Below are 19,630 nucleotides of genomic sequence, written 5' to 3' on the forward strand. Positions count from 1 at the left end.
CTTGTGGAGTGTGAGCTCAGTAGTTCGGGCATGTGGGCTTAGTTGCCCTGGGGCATGTGGGATCTAGTTTCCTGGCCAGGGATCGAACCCACATCCCCTGCCTTGGAAGGCAGATTCCTAATCACTGAACCACCAGGGAAATCCCAGCTCTAGATCTTAAGTAAAGCTGTGGTTCAATGTTTCGGGCATCTCTTCTCAGGGAAAAGTGATAGTGGTTGGTTTAAAAAGAAAAAGCGCATGTACACAGAAAAAAAGTTCTAGAAGCATGTTGATTCGGTAATCACAGCTGCCGATGGTGAATAGTTGCCCTGAGGTCTGGAGTCCCAGTTTTCTCCTATCTCTGGGTCAGTGGTTTCTCAAACGTCTCTGAAGGAGTGGAACCATCTGTAGTTGGTTATTTCTGCTTGGGAAACTCAGAGTACTATGTTGGGGCAGGGGGCGGTGGCAAGAGCAGGGGTGGAGCAGGAATGGATTAAACAGACCATTACACACACCCACACTTCTTTCGTGAAACTAAGTCAGAGGCCTCAGCCAGTGCTGGCATAGCTTAGTGTCAGATCCTTGGCAATGCCCTGGTGGATGCTAGGGGTGTGAAAGTATGTCCTGTGGTGGTCTGTGTGCCTTGGTGAGTGTTCTTGCTCTTGGTTGAGAGCTTCCCACCACCTTCGTCAGCTGCAGCATCTAAGCACTCCTGTTTATGCCCAGTCATTCATAGTTCTTTGCAGGGACTCCATCCCCACAGCCGAAGGATTCTGAGGGGCTGTACAGGTCAGACATTAATGGGAGAGGACAGCTCAGTTCTAATATTTTTTCAGGCAGAGAAGAGGGCATTTTGTGATGGTGGTGGGATTGCAAAGGTGATGACTTATTGGGTGTGGAATGAGCTTCAGCAGGGAGGAGACCTGGTCAGTACTGATGAACCCTGAAGGGTCTTGCAAGTAGGGGGATGGGGCTCAAGAGCTTTTTCAGTGACAGGGTTTGAGTTGTGGGTGTAGACACAGATGCCAGATGGAGGCTGCTGTTTCTCAAGCAAGAATCCATCAGTCACTTAATATTTATGGAGCAAGGTGCTCAGAAAAATGGCAAATATGGCCACTGCCCTCAGAGAGCTTACCATCTGACTTGGGGTTTGAATGCACAAGTGTAGGATAGTATTGGGTGGGCCAAAATGTTCATTGCAGTTTTTCCATAGTATCTTACAGGGAAACCTGAAGGAGCATTTGGTCAACCCAATCTGAAAGCCTTCTGTGTTTCGGGAACGTGGTGAGGACCTAGGGTTTCAGAGGGAGGGGCATGGAGGTGCGGGTCGGACAGATCAGGTCCAGTCAAGGATGTGAACTAGTGAAAAGGAGACTCCTGGGCCCCAGTAGTAGATTGTGCCTGTCTCCCTGCTTCTAACATGTTGGCTGTCTTTGGGGAGCAGCCCTGAGGGGCACCCCCTTGCTACTAAGAAGGACTGTATGCTCTTGCCCCCCTCAAAATTCTCTGTTTTCAGGAGTCAGTTTTCCTCTAGCATTTTCCTTCTCCTGCAAGGGAGGAGTGGTCTTTGCCAGCCCCCTGCTTTGATGATTACCATCTGCCCACCTTGATTTCCTGCCTAGTTTCAGCTGGAACGCCTTTCCTTTCTACCCCAGAAATATCATGTAAGGTGATTGTTCTTGGTTCCCGTAGCCACCTGGCACCCTCTCAGCGGTGGCTGCATTTCAGGTATGGATGGGAATGATTCTCTGTGCATCAGCAAACTCAAGTTTGTCCTGCAAGCGAGTTGTGTGATCATTGGTAAACGCAGGACTGGCTTTGTTAGGCCCTGACTGGGGCCAAGGCTATTATTTCTCTGTGGGTAATTATTTCAGGCTTCACGGTTATGAGCTGAGCATAATCGAGGGCAGATAAGAGAGCCATATATAGAGCAAAGGACATATTTCTTAAGGTGGGCGGCAGAGGCTTTATATATATGTGTGTGTGTTGGTGTATGTGTGTTTAAAAAAAGACCTATATTTTTTTTTGGGCAGTAGAACTTAAGTTTCCAGTAAACATCTCCTCCCTTTTTTACTTTACCTTTTAATTTGGTGTTTATGGTCTCTGTGCTTTGAAATTGTTTTGCTATGATGCCAGCTCTGCTGGGAGAGGGGGTTGGGGCGGAGCAAGCCAGGCTCTTGGGAAGCCATGGTTTCGATCTAAGTTCTTAGAGTTCCTCTGGCCCAGCTGACTGACAGCTGAGCAGTGATTCCTGGAGCTCATCTAGAAGAATAAAAACAGAGACCTGGAGCGCGAGGTGGGAGCAGATATGCATTTGTTAGTTTCTCTCCCGTTGTCGCGGGGGGCTTCGTGCGGTGTGATTCTGGTCTGGGGCTCGTTTTCTCTGTTCCCCCTTTGCCTGTGTGGATGTTCTGCTCCGGTGGCCAGAAGCGCCCAGTGCCCCAGAGGTGCTCACTTGCCTCAGTCTGGTCTGACTCTTAGCGCCCTGTGGACTGTAACCTGCCAGGCTCCTCGGTCCTTGTGATTCCCCAGTCTAGAATAATGGAATGGGTTGCTATTTCCTTCCCCAGTGGATCTTCCCGACCCAGGGGTCGAACCCGGGTCTCCTGCACCGCAGGCAGATTCTTTACCACTGAGCCCTCGGGGAAGCCACAACCTAGAACTGATTCTCTGAGACTGTGGCTTGGAGGCGGGGCACGCAGGAGGGTCAGCTCTTGCTAAATGGGAACCGCCTCACCTGGCAGGCTTGGTGGGTCCCGTGTTCTTTGATTTACCTGTCAGCTGGGCTGAGGGCAGTGGGGCGGGCAGGGGCTGGGGAAGCCCAGCAGGGGAAGCCCGGGGTGGAGGCCAGGTGGAGTGCATCGGCGAGTGTGAGCATACGTGAAGGAGCGGAGCGGGCAGAGCTGGGGAGAAAACCCGCAAGAGCAGCAAGGCTGTGGGGCTGCGAGGTGGGGGCGGGCTCGAAGGAAACACGGGCCGTGTTTTGCTGCTTTTTCACACGTTGTAGCTGGGCACAGCTTTAGGAAGGCTGTTTCAGAACCCGCCCCCACCTCCACGAAGCAGGGAGCAGCTGTTCTGGGTGGGGGGTGGAGGGGACTGGCGCCCACCGCGGCTCACACCTGGGGTCTGTCAGCCCCCAGGAGCACATGGTATGGACGGGGTAGCTCAAACCTCTGTTGGGCATCCTTGTGTGAACAGAGAGCTCAGTCAACTGAGAAGGGCGAGCCCTTCCCCAGGGACCCTCAGCACCCGGCCCCCCAGAGCTCCCAGGAGGCTCTGTGACACAGCACAGTCCTGAGTGTGAACACAGCCAACGACGTTCTCTTGCGAGGTAGGTTTCTTTGGTTTTGTTTTTTTTTTCTTGGGGAAATGGCTGCTTTTGTTTTTGTGTTTCTAAAGACACCAGATTAGGAGCCCCCAGAAAGATGAGAGAAACACCCCGAAACCCATGCCCTCCTTCTTCCTGGTCAGCTCTGCCTGCCCAGCCACGCTTGCTCCCCGGCTGTTCTTTTGAGGCGCTGTCCTTTCTCCCGCTTTTTCCTTTCTGTGAGCTCCTCGGAGACTCTGAAGAGCAAGAAAGGCAGCCAGGTGTCCTCTAGCTGTGACCTTCATCTCCCGTTCCTGCGGGGAGGATGGGGAGTTTGCACTTTCCCCCTATCCTGTCTTCACAGCAGCCCTGGGACGGGGGCGGCAGAGACGTGGTCTCCCCCCTGCCTTCTAGGTGACAGGGGCCATCTGAGTGTTCATGTGGCCCTTCCTCCTCTTCTTCGACAGGGTTGTTCTTTCACTGCACCGCGTGGCCGCAGAAGTCAGTGCACAGGTATGTGTGCTCACGAGCTTTCTCAGTACATCCCTCCAACAGTCATGGACTCTTTCCAGCTGCTGTCACTGGGAAGGGGAGACACCACCACCAGGACATTAAAAAAAGCTATCTGTTTATTTATGGATGTGCTGGGTCTTTGCTCCACACAGGCTTTCGCTAGTTGCGGCGAGCAGGAGCTACTCTCTAGTTGCAGTATGTGGGCTTCTCATTGCAGTGGTTCTTGGCTTCTCGGCTTCTCTTGTTGCGAGCACAAGTTCTAGGGTGCACAGGCCTGGGTCCCCCACGGCATGTGGGATTCGCCCAAACTAGGGATCGAAGTGGCACCCCCCACCTTGCAAGGCAGACTCCTCACCATTGGACCACCAGGGAAGCCCACCATGGCCTTTGATGTACTGTATTTTACAGTTTACACAGAGCTCTCTCAGACCGATCTCATTTTATCTCTGTGTCACATACCTGATTTTATTTCGTCTCTGTGACAGTCTCTGGAGGTCGATGCTGGTCCAGATGAACAAACGGAGGCCTGGAGATGCTGAGTGACTTGGCCCAGGGCCCCCCAGCTGGTCATCAGGCCAGTGGGAAGCGGGTAGCACCAGTGGATGGGGAAGTGAGAGTCCCGTGGGGGCGGTGGGTGGTGAAACCAGTAGTTGGAGGCATTGGGTTTTGCTGTTCTTGCTTCTGAAGGCGCACAGGGTCGTGGTTCCTGACCTGACCCTGACTGTGGACGCCCTGCCCCGTGTGGAAGCCTGGACCCACGTGTGAGGAGGAGGCACAGTCAGATCGAGGAAGGGCCACCCCCAGGGAGTGGGACCGGCTGCCTGGGTCAGACTGAGAGAGGCTGACTCTGCAGGGCATGTGCAGGAAGGCAGCCCTGGAGAGCGGGGCACCTCTCCTGGGGTGGTAGGGAGGCCGGGAGTCTGGAGTCTGGCGGATTTGCTGACAGTGCCAACTCAGTAGCTGTGGACTCTTAAGATAGTCCCTTCGGCCCTTTGACCCACAGCTTGGGGGTACTCTCTCTGTCCTTCAGAAGCGTGGGCCATAGACTGGGTCATACACAGGAGTGACTCCCCTGGTTAGAATTGCCCTGATAGGCTATCTAGTCCAGCCCCTTCCACAGATGGAAACTGAGGCTCCGAGAGGCCCGGGGACTCGCCCCGGGTCCCAGTGGATGAGGCAAAGCTGGAGGTGGCGCCGAGTCTCGATCCTGTGTGGGTGTTTTCTTTGCTGTGCTTTGCCTGAACTTGGGGTAGCTTTCCTTGTTAGTTCACACCCTGGCCAAACAGCCCTGTCCCTGCGTAGTTACTTGTCTTATGATGTAGAGTCAGCCAGCTCCCAGGGATGAAGGTGCGAGGTCTCTGATGTCCGTTCCTTGGGACGAGGAGAATGGGTAGGAGGGCAGGGCAATAAAGACTTCCTGACGCTTGCTCCGTGTGAGCTGTTGTAATCTTAGTCCTGGTTTTCCAAGTATTCTTGATGGTAAGCATGGTTCTGACACTGAGATGTTCCACTCAGAGTTTGCAAGTGTAGATGTACATTTCCCATAAAGCCCTCGAAGCTTTTCTCTGCTGCGTTCCCCACCCCCACCCCCCACCCCCGATTTCCCTAGGGCTTTAAATCATCTTTGGCTTGGGGTTGAAAGTAACCCATTATAGCGGTGAGTCTCGTGGTCCATTTTGTGCAGTGCTGTCAGGCTAAAATATTATAAACAGACCACCAAACTGTGTTTGGTCCAAGGCCAAGAACCTCCTTCCCCACTTGAGCATTTGATTGTCTGCCGCAGTGTTCAGCCTTGAGTTCAATGCAGGAATCCAGCATAATTTCTTATATTGTTACCATCTGGTTTTGTGGAGCCTTGCTTTTGATTTTAATTGTGCTCTTTGGGAGAGAAAAACCCTACAAATGCTGGGAAAATAAGATACCCCCACCTTCCCCTCCCCTCCCCGGTATCCCAGGCACACACATTGCTGCCCTGGTGCTTGGTGGATGTGGCTTGAACAGAATTCTTTTGAGTTTTAGAACATCTTCTTTCATTATTCCTGCTCTCCCAGCAGTCTCTGGGCCCTGGTCTCCACTAAAGGGATTTCTCAAATGGGTCCCAGGTTTCTGACCTGAGGTGGGAGCTGCCTCCAGGGTAATGAGGGTTGAAGGTGGTTTGGGCAGTTGCCCAGTGTGTGACCTGCCCTGCCCCGGAGACCAGCTTTGTGATGATACGTTATGTGACCTCTTTAACAAGTGAGTCACTCATCCCCAGATAACCACCGGTACTTTCAGGGGGAACTGCTAGTATCATTGTGGCTGTGGCCATGGTTTCTCCAAGAGAAGGTGTTTTTAGAAGTGAAGGTAAAGGGTTTGTTCTCCTTAGATTGTTGTCATGGACTCCTGGCTCCCCAGCCTTTTGCTTATGAAGGAAAAGGTTGTTTCTCTTTTCTTTCTTTCCCTTGTTTTTTCTTAAACCATGTGCTTGGGACCAGTTTTTAAATATTAGTCATGGATAATTAATAACTGACATTCTTCTCACGTTTTTGGAAGACAAGCGTCACCTTGTTACCTCTTTTAATTTTTCTATGCTACCTTCTAGAGTTGTCCGTTGGCATGAGCGTTTTTGTGTAGCTGTAATCAGAGTATATTAGTCAGTCTAACCAGGAAAGCAGGAGCACCATCAAGTATTTACCGCAAAGGGAATTTAATATGGGCCTTCACTATGCAGGTGATAAAGAAGCCAAGAAGCCAAACATGGGAAGGGGAGGTGACCTAGAGCTTAGTGGCAGGAAGCCGCTGCTGCTTCTAGGCTGGAGGGACAAAGGGAAGAGATGTTCTGCCCAGAGCCCAAGGTCAAGGGTCACTGGTGGGCCACCTGTCTAGAGCAGATGCAGCTGCTTCTCAAAATGCCCACCCAAGGCAGAAAGGGGGAGAGGGGAGAAACACCCCGGCTGCCCCCTTCCTCCCACCCTCCACCCTCCCACGAGTTGGGTTGTTGTCCAAACTCCCCAGTTGCCCCCCTGTTGTTAGGAATCAGCCCTGGGGATGCAGAGCAGAGGACTGGAGGATGAGGAAGGGGTCAGAGGACACACAGCACCTGGACCAGCCTAGGGAGCCAGCCTCCTGTCCTAATTTGATGTTGTCATAAGCATTTCCCCATGGTCTTCATAATTACACATTATCTCAAGTGGATATGCCAGAGTTAACCATTCCTCAGCTGTTCGGAGAGAGCTTAAATTGATGATAAATCAGCAGTTCTCTAAGTGTGGTCACCAGCCAGCAAGTCTCCACATCTTGTAGGGGATGAAGAGTATCAGGCCTTCCCGACTCAGAACCCCTGGGGTGTGGCCCAGAAGTCTGTGTTTCCTCTGAAAGATGCTGACATACATTAAAACTGGAGAGCCACTGTTACAGGTGATGCTGCACCCCTTTAAAGGTGGGGACAGGATACCGAGGGTCCTGTTGGTCCGGGGTCTTTGTCCAGAGCAGTGTGGTGCGACAGAAAAGGCCCCAGACTCCAGGGCTGTACACCTCTAGGGTCAAGCCTTCCCCTTGCCCTCAATCTCCTGGGTGATTCGTTTCCCATTTGTTCAGCAGCTAAAAATATGAAATCTTATCCGTGGTGGTACTCTGAGGATTCAGTAATGGGCATGATGTTTCCCATATGTTGGGTCTTCTCGAGCTTTAGGGAAGGAAATGTGGCAATAGCAGCCAGCATCTGGGCCAAGTTGGCCCCGGCCCTAGTACCTGAGGGTTGTGGTCTGAAAGTCAGTGATGAGCACTTGGGAGGCTGAGAGGGAGCTTTAAGGCAGTAGGAATCTTGGACTGAGAGTTCCGTATCTGCAGTCAAGCTTGCCTTCCCTACCCTTTTTACTAGAGGTGCTGCTCTGACCCTGTGGTCACCACTGTTCTGTTCCTCTTTTCTTGTTCACCGCTTGGTGTCATGGAAAGGACCCTCAGGGCCCCTGGCTTCCTGAGCTGGCTGTGTCTTCTTGGGTGTATCACTTAACCTTTCTGAGCCACGCTTTTCTTGTCTGTAAAGCCTCTATGCTTGCTGACCATGGTGCAGATCAGGTGGGGTGACGGGTGTGGAATCTGGCCTGAACCTTAGTGGGCCCCTTGAGTATGAAGCTTTAGGGTTCACACCTCCACTGGGCCCTTTGTCTGCCTTGCTATCTCCATAAGCCTCGTATTCTGTTCCCAATGTAGGAGGGGCTTCATTTAGCAGGCAATCTGGGTGCATCCTCATTCTAACCATGACCTGTAGGAAGGTACCAGCCCAGGGGTCTTCCACACATTTTTTTCTTTCGGTCCTCCCAGCAGCCCTACCAAGGACCGAGTCTTCCAAGAAGTAACTGAGACCCAGATAGCTTAAGAGGAAGGATGTAAACAAACCCAGTCCTAAGGGCGCAGACGGAGGCCCGCTTGGCCCTTGAGCCATCCACAGCATTGCTGTTGCTAAGAAGGGAAAGAGGAACTGGGTAAGGGCTCCTGCTGGCTTCTGATGATGTATCAGGCCCACAAGTGTTGTGGGTGCAATTGAGGAGCCAAACAGGGCCGGTGGGGAGGCTGGCTGCCCAGTAGAAACCCAGGCAGCCGGTATTCCCATCTCACCACTCCTGGCAGCACCTATGGGAGACCTCTTGGGCCAGTGGGAGGACTGGCCATCCTCCTGCACGTCTGGATGCCTTCCGCATTCAACGGCTGAGGAAGCTGAGGCTCCGAGAAGTCAAATGGCTTATCTGAGGTCAGGTATCTGAGCCCCGCTCACATCCTTTCTGGTTCAGCGCTCTTTGCAGGATGCCAGGGTGTTTCCCAGATCCAGGCATGGCCACCACTTGGCAGTTTTCCAAATCGTCTCCCAGCCGTTCTGTGGGGGGTCCACAGGAGGTCAGTGGGTCTATGTGAGATGACTGGCATGGGGCGATCTGTATGTGACAAGTCCAGTGAATCAGCCTAAGTCTGGGGCAGGTCAGAAGACGCGTCCTCCTCCAACCAGCAAACATTATCCCCTTGTTTGGGTTGTAGCTGGAAGTGACATCAGGTTGGGGTGTGAAGGCTCTAAGAGGGGAGCACCCACTGCTTCCGTTCATCCCACACTTGGGGGTCAGCTGGGGCTGTCGTCCCACCTGCTGATTCCTCCCGGGCAGGGCTGAGGGCGTCTGCCTAGCCTCCTCCTAAGATAGACTCAGCACTAAACAATCTTACTGTTCAAGCTCTGCTCAGAATCGCTGCCCTGAGGACAAGGCTGTGCCAACGCAGGGTGTGATAACATGGAACCGGGCCTGCTCGGGCAGCTCGTGAGGACGCTAAATAACTGTGTTGGGGGTAGGACCTGAGCTTTTAACTCAATAGATGCACATTATTTCTAATATAGCCCAGATGGTCTGAGGGTCGTAATTACCTCAGGCCTGCTTCACAGGCATTTAGGGAAGCAGATGGGCTGCACTCATCTAGGTAAGGATGCTGCCCCATACCTTTATAACAGGTGTCTCAGCAAAGCCTTTGCAGTAACTCTTTATTTAAATCCTGACAGGTTGCAACTGACTTGATGTTCTAGAACCTTTGGAGTCAGTCACTCTTTTTTTTCTTTTTTTTTCTGGACTTCAGTGCTCTTGAGTTTTTACCCAGCTCTGCTACCAGTCACTAGGAAGACATCAGGGCTGCCTAGAGGGCTGTCTGGAAAATGCTTCCATGCGTCTACTCTTCACACCCTACTCAAAGAAAACTTCATTTCTGATGCTTCCGATCACTGTGTGTATGTGTGTGTTGGGGTGAGGTATGGCGATTTCCTCACACCCAGCTGGATACTAACAGTTTCAGGCACTTCTGACCCTCTCTACCTGCAGGTAGCATCAGATCCCACAGACACGAGCTCGGTCTCACCCTTCCCCACTTCAGACAACAGGTACAAGTCCAGGTTGACACCTGTGCTTCTAACCTACCAGCTACTGATCAGAGCTTCCCACCACACCCTCCTAGGGTTCAGTTAATTTGCTAGAGTGGCTCATAGGAAAACATCTTCTGGTTTATTGTAAGAGGGTATAACTCGAGAACAGGCGCATGGGAGAGACGCACAGGGAGAGAGATGTGGGGAGAAGCTTGGAGCATCCATGCTCTGGATGCACAGCCCTTTGCTCGTTTCCATGTGTCACCAACCTGCAAACTTTCTGAACCTGGTCCTTTCGGGTTTTTATGGAGGTTTCATAGGAAAACTTGCTTGGTTAAATTATTGACCATTGGTGATTGGAGTTGGGGGCAGAGTTGAGGGGCTGAGGCTGAAAATTCCTACCTTCTAATCATAAGACTGGTTTCTGTGGCAACAAGCCCCTCATCCATAGATGGTTTCCATAAACTCAGGTGTAAAAAGGGGCTTGTTATGAATAACTGGAAGATACCTGTTTCACCTTTATTGCTCTGAAGCTATTCCAAGAACTGGGAAGCCCATGATAGTCCTGAGTTTGAACCAGAGCTTGTGTGAGATACAGAAAGTGATGTCATTCTAAGAAACATCAGCCATCAACAACAGACCCACCATCACCTAGAACAGCCTGGAATCTTTAGAGCAAGTGCCTGGAAAATTCCATGGACAGAGGAGCCTGGCGGGCTATAGTTCATGGGGGTTGTGAAGAGTCAGACATGAATGAGCATACAGCACCAAGCTAAAAAATACAAATTGTGTGATTTTGATGACTTCACATACTAGTTAAGTGTTCTTTCATTTGTATTCAAAACTTGGCATTGCACAATGTAAACATGAATGGCAAAATTCATGCCAATAATTTAAAATTTTAATTTTTCTTGACTTAGGATGGTATTAAATAGCAAAAAACAAGCCAAAACCCATTATCACAAGTCCATAGACACTCGAAGAAAGGGGAAATATTTTATATTTAATACCATTAATGACATTTCTTCCTGCTTTCTGCTCTGAGGTCTCTACATTTTCATTTTGCTTGGAGTCCCACAAATTATGTGGCTGACGCCGGATGGCTCCTGGGGCTGGGGGCCTCAGACTGTTCTTATACACACAGGTCCTTTGCTAGATTTACTCTGTTCCAAGTTGTAGAGCCAAGAAACAACTTATGGATAAGTGAACATTGGCATTTGCTCTAAAGACTCCAGGCTGTTCCAGGTGATGGTGGGTCTGTTGTTGATGGACCTTGCAGTTGAGAATTCTCAGAGGCTACAAACATACCCGTGTTGAAGGTGTTTTGGGAGCGTGCTGTGCGTTCAGTCTTGTGAATTACTAAGCATCCCAGTGCAGGGGCTCGAGCCAGCAATGGGCTAAGAGAGAGGCCCCAGTTAGGATTCCGCCTCTGGCTTGGTCTCCTAGGGCAAGTTGTTTCTTCCTGCCTTAGTCTCCTCATCAGACAATCCTCAGTCTCTCAGTTATAATGTAGTTGTGAAGAGTGTGAGCTACTTTGGAGGCTGAATTCTTGGGTCAAATCACGTGTCCATGTCTTAACTAGCTGTTGGATCTTGGGCAGGTTGTTCAAGCCTCCTGGGCCCTCAACCTCCCCATCTGTATGGTATGAAATGAACTCAGGGAAAGGAGCTAACATCAGGTCTGGTACATTGTGTTGAATAAATGATAGCAATGGTCATGATGGTGGAAAAGAATCAATCCTTCAAAGTCCTAGGACCAAAGGAGTAGCATTTGGGACCCCAGTCTTCAAGGTCTAACTGGAGAGGGTCTGAGAGGAGGAATGCCGGGGGAGCCTGACTCCTAAGTGGCTCTGCAGACTGTTTTAGAAGTTACTAGAATGAGAGAGAAACATTGTTGTGCTTGGAGTTGGAAGATCTGGGTCCTTGTCCTTTCACCCTCTGTCATTCCGAGTCACTTGACTTCTGACAGTCCTTTCCCCACCAAGCCTCAGTTCATTCATCTGTGAAATGGGTCTGCCTGCCTTCCACGGTGGGGCCTGTGTGAGATGACATGGGTAGAAATCTCCCTTTAGCTTAGACTCAGGGTGCTATGTGAGGAACTCCCTGGTGAGTTCTCAGTATTGGTTGAAACCTTGGTCACTAGCATCAGGAGATGAGAATCAGCTACTTTGTGTGGGCAAAGTCCTTGATCTCTGAGATCAGAGAGGGACCATGAGCTGTCCCAGGAGCAGATTAAAAAAGAAGGAAGGAGGGAGGGAAAAGAAGGCAAACCAGCAGAATTTGGAATTGTCCCCTGAACCACAATGGCAGGCTTCAGGGACTCGGGAAGGGGTGCAGCTCAGCTTTGTTGGCTAGAAACGTCAGATGCTGGGACGAGAAAGGCCTGTCTTACTGGAGCAGGCTTTCTCACCAGCCCCTGCCTATTAAGCTCCGGTAGCTTGTCACTCCCGGCTAACAGCTTGGCAGCACAGAGGCGAACCACAGAGTACATTTGAGGCCCAGATCTGCTCATTTCGAGGGTGGGGCCACATTTTTCTCCTGCCACAGCGAGCTAATTAAAGAAAACAAGTTCTGGGAGCGGACTGGCCACAGAGCCCTTGGAGAGGGTTGCTTGGGTTGTGGAGGCTTCTACAGCCCCCGGAAGACAGGTGAAGCGGGCATCCGGGCCCCTGCGTGTCCCCAAGGGCGCTCCGAGGACCCACGGGAAGGCTTGGATGAGGACAGCAGGGGGGCTTCTGTGGGATGGGAGGGTGACCTTGGTCTGTGAGGTTACCAGCTGGGAGAAGGTCAAGCTACCCATGAAAGTGTGGCAGGGTTCTGAAATGCCCCAAAACTTGTGCCCAGAACAAGTTAGTTCTAGGACATTTTTATCACCCCTAATGGAGACCCCTGTACCTATTAGGCAGTCATTGTGCTTCATTCCATCCCATCTCAATTCCCTAGCAACCATTAATCTCTTTTAATTAATTAAATTTTTTTGGTATTAATTTATTTTTGGCTGCGCTGGGTCTTCATGGCTTTGCACAGGCTTTCTCTAGTTGTGGCGAGCGGGGTCTACGCTACTCTCTGTCGTGGCGTCTATTTTTTTGCAAAGCATGGGCTCTAGGCACGCAGGCTTCAGTCGTTGCAGCTTGCTAGCCCTAGAATGCGGTCTGAGTAGTTGAGCTGCGTGGGCTTGGTTGCCCTGCAGCGTGTGGAATCTTCCCGGACCAGGGATCGAACCCGTTTCCTCAGTTGACAGGCAGATTCTTGCCCACGGCACCACCAGGGGAGTCCCAGTCTGCTTTCTGTCACTGTGAACTGGCCTCTCCTGGAATGGAATCTTGCAACGCGTGGCTGGGTCTGTGAGTAGCAGTGACTCATATCCCTGTGGCACTTTTGATTCTGGTACCAGCACTCGGGAAAGTGGGGGCGACTTCTACACTCCCGAAGTGAAGGAACAGTCCAAGAGGTGCCTGTTCAAAGTCGCAGGGCTGGGAAGTAGGCTGAGGGCTCAGGGCTTCTGTTTCCAGATGCAGCACACTGATTACCAGGAGGGAAAGGCAAACATCGGTCCCACTGACTCGGCGCAAACCCTGCCCTCCAGGATGAGAGCCGACTCCTAACAGCCGCACGCTGTTCTATGGAGAAGGTCTGTTGCCGAAACAGTGATGGTGTCAATTGAATTATGTTTCAAGCATACCAGGGAAACCATTTCAAGAAATCCTGTTGTGAGTCATTTTGAAAAATGAAGAATTACACTACGTCCCCAACAGTGTTTTATTTTGGTACATTCAAGGAGCAAGACGGCTTAGCAGAGGGGCCCCACTGTTTTGCAAGGTTGTGATGCTGGCGACTAAGGATGGTTGACCCCTCAGGTGCTCAGAGGACTGGTTCACATGTCCTGGAGAAGTGGGGAAGATGTAGCACATGGGTGTCATGTTTTGCTTCACTTATTCCAAGAAGGTGGGGCCTGGGTGGGGCCTTGTGGGGCATCCAAGCCAGAGATTCTCAAGCGAGCCCTACTGTGAGAAACTTTAGCCTTCAGGAAGGCTGAAGATAATGAAGCTGTTGTTAATTGAGCATTTAGTATGTGCCTGGGACCTTATATAGATCATCTTATTTAATTATCACTGCTAATACTGCTGAAGTTCATGAATGGTTTCCTTACCTGTTAATTCGAAACATATTTCTCTATACAATGGAATATTTTTCAGCCAAGCAATGAAGTACATACTGCACCAGGGATGAACCTTGAAAACATTATACTGAGGGCAAGAAGCCAGACACAAAAGGCCATGTGTTGTATGGTTCCATTTACATGAACTGTCCAGAATAGGTCAATTCATAGAGACTGAAAGCAGATTAATGCTTGCTAGAGGGTTGAGATGGGGTGGAATGGGGCATACTGACTGTCTAATGGCTACAGGCTTTCCTTTCAGTTCAGTTCAGTCACTCAGTCGTGTCCGACTCTTTGCGACCCCATGAATCCCAGCACACCCTCCCTGTCCATCACAAACTCCCGGAGTTTACTCAAACTCACGTCCATCGAGTCGGTGATGCCATCCAGCCATCTCATCCTCTGTCGTCCCCTTCTCCTCCTGCCCCCAATCCCTCTCAGCATCGGGGTCTTTTCCAATGAGTCAACTCTTCACATGAGGTGGCCAAACTACTTGAGTTTCAGCTTCAGCATTAGTCCTTCCAATGAACACCCAGGACTGAGGTCCTTTAGGATGGACTGGTTGGATCCCCTTGCAGTCCAAGGGACTCTCAAGAGTCTTCTCCAACACCACAGTTCAAAAACATCAATTTTTTGGCGCTCAGCTTTCCTCACAGTCTACCTCTCGCATCCATACATGACCACTGGAAAAACCATAGTCTTGACTAGACGAATCTTTGTTGGCAAAATAATGTCTCTGCTTTTTAATATGCTTTCTAGGTTGGTCATAACTTTCCTTCCAAGGAGTAAGCGTCTTTTAATTTCAAGGCTGCAGTCACCATCTGTAGTGATTTTGGAGCCCCCAAAAATAAAGTCAGAGACTGTTTCCACTATCTCCCCATCTATTTCCCATGAGGTGATGGAACCAGATGCCATGATCTAGGTTTTCTGAATGTTAAGCTTTAAGCCAACTTTTTCACTCTCCTCTTTCACTTTCATCAAGAGGCTTTTTGGTTCCTCTTTACTCTCTGCCTTAAGGGTGGTGTCATCTGCATATCTGAGGTTATTGATACTTCTCCCGACAATCTTGATTCCAGCTTGTGCTTCCTCCAGCCCAGCGTTTCTCATAATGTACTTTGCATAGAAGTCAAATAAGCAGGGTGACAATATACAGCCTTGACATACTCTTTTTCCTATTTGGAACCAGTCTGTTGTTCCATGTCTAGTTCTAACTGTTGCTTCCTGACCTGCACACAGGGCTTTCCTTTAGGGGTGATCAAAGTGTTCTAGAACTAAATAAAAGTGGTGGTTGCACAACATTCTGTATGAATTAAATGCTGTTGGATTGTACACCTTAAGATGGTTAAAGTGGTAACTTTTTGGTTATGTGCATTTTATCGCAATGTATATTTTATTTTTATTTTAAAATTGATTTTTATTGGAGTATAGTTGTTTTACAGTGTTGTGCTAGTTTATACTGTTGTTCAGTTGCTTAGTCATGTCCACCTCTTTGTGGACCCATGGACTCAGCACACCAGACTTCCCTGTCCTTCACTGTCCCCTGGAATTTGCTCAAACTCATGTCCATTGAGTCAGTGATGCCATCTAACCATCTCATCCTCTGCTACCTTCTTCTCCTTTTGCCCTTAATCTTTCCCAGCATACCACATCTTCTTTGTCCGTTCCTCTGTTGATGGACATTTAGGTTGCTTCCGTGTCCTGGCCATTGGGAATAGTGCTGCGATGAACATTGGGGTGCATGTGTCATTTTGAATTATGATTTTCTTTGGGTATATATCCAGTAGATCACCATATGTATTTTAATAAGTGTGTTTTCCTCTTGGTGGCCCTCTCACCGACTTGGGTTCAGGTATGCTGTGTTGAGTGAGAGAGAAAGAGAGGAGTTGTTGGTGTGAGCATTGCGGCTGAAGCAGACTTGGGGCTTTCTGAACCAGGCTTCACCTTTAGGAGGAATGAGAGACCCAGAGAGGGATAGTAAGTCACCGAAGGGCTCAGAGCTGGGATATGGATTCTGGCCTTCTCACTTTCCATTAGGAAAATTGCAACGGAAATGTGCTTTTTTTTTTTTTTATAAGCGTCTTTGTCTCACTGGATAAATGTCCAGCCACAGAGGTTCACCTCTGTTCCACTTGGTATTTTATTCCTGCCTTAGGTAACACTTGGGAAAACAGTGTCTCATGCTGGTGGAGCAGCCCCTGGACTGACTCAGCTGTCAGGAGACCCTCAGCCAAAGACCTGGCTTGTCTAGAACAATTCCAGTCGTGCTGCTCAGTGTTGGCATTGAGCAAAAGGAACCAATTACGTGTGAACACAAGACGTTTGCTGTTTGATAGGAGACTTACCGCGTGACATTGCTTCTTCTTTTCTTTTCTTTTTGACTCTGAACATCTGACACTACAGGAAATAAGAAACTTTCCAGTACCTAATTTATGCTCACTCTACTTTCAAACCCTCTTGGCCCCAGCACAGGGTAAATGAAACTGTAGCTTATAGTAATATTTATGTATGGGAGTCAATGAGCTGTTTAAATGCTTGGATGTCAGAAAAGATTTCAAATTTAGCAAGCCCCCTGGCTCTCCCACCCTCTGGTTATGCAGTAGACAGGCCCGCCTACTCTCGTAAGTCAGGCACTAGCCTCCTGTCCTAGTTGGTGGCAAGACAGCGGTGAAGATGATGCCATTTAAAAGAGACTGAGCTGTAATGAAATTAAATACATATTTGATCCTGGGGAGAAGGTGAATCAGGTTCCAGAGTCTTGACAGTTAGACTGTTAGGAAGATCCATGGACAAGGAGTGACGGAACCCGAGTTTTATTAGTGACGTGACCTTAGCAAAATGATCTCAAGTTTCTAAGCTGGGGCTTCCTCCTCTTGGAACATGAATAATATCCTAGCTTCCACATCCTGGAGTTGCTGTGAGCATCTGAGTGAGGTGATGGATGTGAAAGTGCTTCGTTAGCTATCGAGGTGCTTACTGAAGTGCTTTATGAAGCCAGCGGGTGGAAAGACCAAAGGAATAAAGCACTAATGCAAACTGGTTTGTGTTGGGAGCTGAGGAGTAGAATTGGCTTTCACTTTCAGGGACGCAGCACTTGGCTTGCACGGTTATTTATTTCTGCCATCAGATCAGCAGGGCTCTTGAGGCTCCTGCTCTGTCAAAGGCAGTGTGAGGAAAACCCAGTTCCTGCCCTCCAGGAGTTCACAGTTTAATTGTGTTTTCATGGGTCACCTGGAAGGTGAGCACTTGAGAAGGGAGGGCAGGTGACCTGATGCAGCCCCCAGGCCCACCCCACCCCCCCCAGCTGTGCTATTCAAGTCAGAGTGGGGGGGGTGGGAAATGCATGTGTGTGTGTGTGTGTGAGATGAGTCAGATTTACCCACTGTTTTTTCCCTTTTGAAACTCGTTATGCTCACACACACACAGCAGTCATCCACTTGCTCAGAAATGTGCGAAAACCACATAAAATGTGCAAAATGTGGCTCTTTTGAAAGTATGCCCACCACCCACCTTCTCTGGAGCCAGGATGGATTTGTAAACGTTCAGCTCTTTCCTCGTATGCAGGAGCTCTGTGTCTGCCCCAGCTGCCAGCTCCAAGCCCGCCCAGGCTGACTGCGGATGGGAAATAGACGTGGGCCATGTGGATGGGGGGCAAGGCCCTGGGCAGATCTATTAGACAGCTGAGTTCTGACCCTGTTGGTGGTCCTGGTTGGCCTGTAGCAGGAGGTGACCTGGGACTGAGCTGGAAAGAACTGGATGCCCTGCATTTCTGTAGACAGGGTACTTGGGGCCTGTTGCTTGATATTTAAACCGTTTCATGGGTTGACCTTGTGCCAGTCTCTCTGCTCCCACCAAGATGAGTCTCCTTGTAGCATGCCCCCCAACCAACCTGCTGTCTTCACACCCGATGCCCAACTGGGGCTCACCCTTACTTTCCCTCAGGCATGTTGCCCACCTTCTCTGTTTCATTTTCCTGGACTGTCCCAGGTTGCTGTGACCATCTCCTCTTTCTTTAAATGGTCTCCTGACTCACTCCCTGGGTCTGGCACACAGTACATAATCATTATTTTCGAATGTGTGAGCTGAGCCCTTCTTGGTGGTCGGTGCCCTCCCTGTGTGTCCTTCATCCTCCCAAACGTAGTTGCCACCTTCCTTTGTACAGGGGCCATTGTCTTGGGCTTGTGTTTTACACCTTGCCTACTTCCCACCACCCTGTGAAAGAGGAGTGGACATGCCTGGGCACTTCTCCCTGTTCAGTGGGGCTTCAGACCAAGCACACAGCCTCCATGGGATTCATTTTATTATTTTTAAAATTTTATTTATTTTTATTTATTTGGTTGGGCCAGGTCTTAGTTTAGCATGTGAGATCTTTAGTTGTGGCAAGTGAGATCTAGTTCCCTGACCAGGGATCGAACCCATGCCCCGCGCATTGGGAGTGCAGAGTCTTAGCCACTGGACCACCTGGGAAGTCTGGGGACTTCCTTTATGCCACACACACACCCGCACACAGTGTGGTTAGTTAGAGCCGCCCTGCCTACACTGACGTGACCATGGTCATCAGGAGAGAGCTAGGGATGGGAGAGTTTTTCAGAACTGTAGAGCACGAGGCAGACAGGAGCTATTGATGGCCTGTGGATGGGCTCTTAGCTGCTGTGACCTGCCAGTAATGCTGACTTGAGCAAGGGCCCTCAGAGAGAGCTGGTATATGCCGCTTCCCTGGAGTCTAGGAACCCTGAGTTTCACTTACCCTCCCTCAGCTCCAGATTTCTCAGCTCCATGACTTTCCAGCTCTGACCCTGGTGGTCATGGCACTGTGTCAGGGAGAGGCAGCAGGTGCCAACTCCCCACTCATGTTTGGTGGGAACTTGACTGAGACAATCAGGAAGGTTCCCTCCAACCATTAGCGCTTGTGGGGGCCATGTCTGCTCTCATGTCACCTTGAGGGCCCACCCTGAACCTCTTTCTTTGTGTTCTCTTGGGCTTCCCTTGTGGCTCAGATGGTAAAGAATCTGCCCACAATGCGGGAGACCTGGGTTCGATCCCTGAGTTGGGAAGATCCGCTGGAGAAGGGAACACCTCCCCACACCAGTATTCTTGCCTGGAGAATCCCATGGCCAGAGGAGCCTGGTGGGCTATAGTCCATGGGGTCGCAGAGTCGGACATGACTGAGCGACCACTTCACTTTCTATTGATAGATCTCCATAAGCACTCGCTTAAACTGTTAGGAGAAGCTCTTTGGGCTGAATTATTTCACCCTTTCTAGTGGTGTTGACATTTAAAGATGGTCGGGGGTGATGGTACAGAAAGTGACAAGAAACCTGGAGGAGAGAAAGGGGCTAGTTGCTGAGAAAGTATGTATAACAGGTCCCAACTTGCAGAAGTGCCTGCTTCAGCTGGTTTTGTGGGGGTGGCATTGAAAAACAGGAAGATAGATAAGATCAGATTTCAGGATTTTCACCCTCCCCCAACTTTTGATGGCTGTGAGCTTTTCCAGGGCAGGGACTAGTTTTCAACTTTTCTATCCCATGTACTTGGCATAATACTTGATATTTCAGCGTTTTCAGTGAATGTTAGAATGTTCAAATGAATGAATGACTTCATCTTCACAGCAGTGTAGTGTCAGTGAATATTTAAAGCCATGGTTGTTAGCAGACCTGATGGGTTCAGAAATACTAAGCAGATTGAAGTGATTATAATGTCTGATTATAAAAGAAGATGGAGCTTCTAGGAAGAAAGAATTGCCCTTTGACACTGTCCTCCTTGTCCCCATCCTTCTGCATTTTGTGGTCACCTTCCAGTATTCT

General features: G+C 49.9%; 1 protein-coding gene across 3 annotated transcripts in view; it reads left to right on the plus strand.

Annotated features, from left to right (window-relative positions):
• Window positions 1-19,630, plus strand: part of SMAD3 (SMAD family member 3) — a 127,343-nt gene that overhangs the window by 19,477 nt on the left and 88,236 nt on the right. Inside the window, exon 1 of one of the 3 annotated variants that reach the window (XM_070468697.1) lies at window positions 3,231-3,310. The exons of the other annotated variants lie outside the window; for them this stretch is intronic. The gene's annotated coding sequence lies outside the window, so the exon portion shown is untranslated. Of the gene's footprint in view, window positions 1-3,230; window positions 3,311-19,630 lie in introns of those variants that run through there. 3 annotated transcript variants of the gene reach the window in all.

This window comes from Odocoileus virginianus, chromosome 6, assembly GCF_023699985.2.
Source record: "Odocoileus virginianus isolate 20LAN1187 ecotype Illinois chromosome 6, Ovbor_1.2, whole genome shotgun sequence".
Lineage (NCBI taxonomy): Eukaryota > Metazoa > Chordata > Mammalia > Artiodactyla > Cervidae > Odocoileus > Odocoileus virginianus.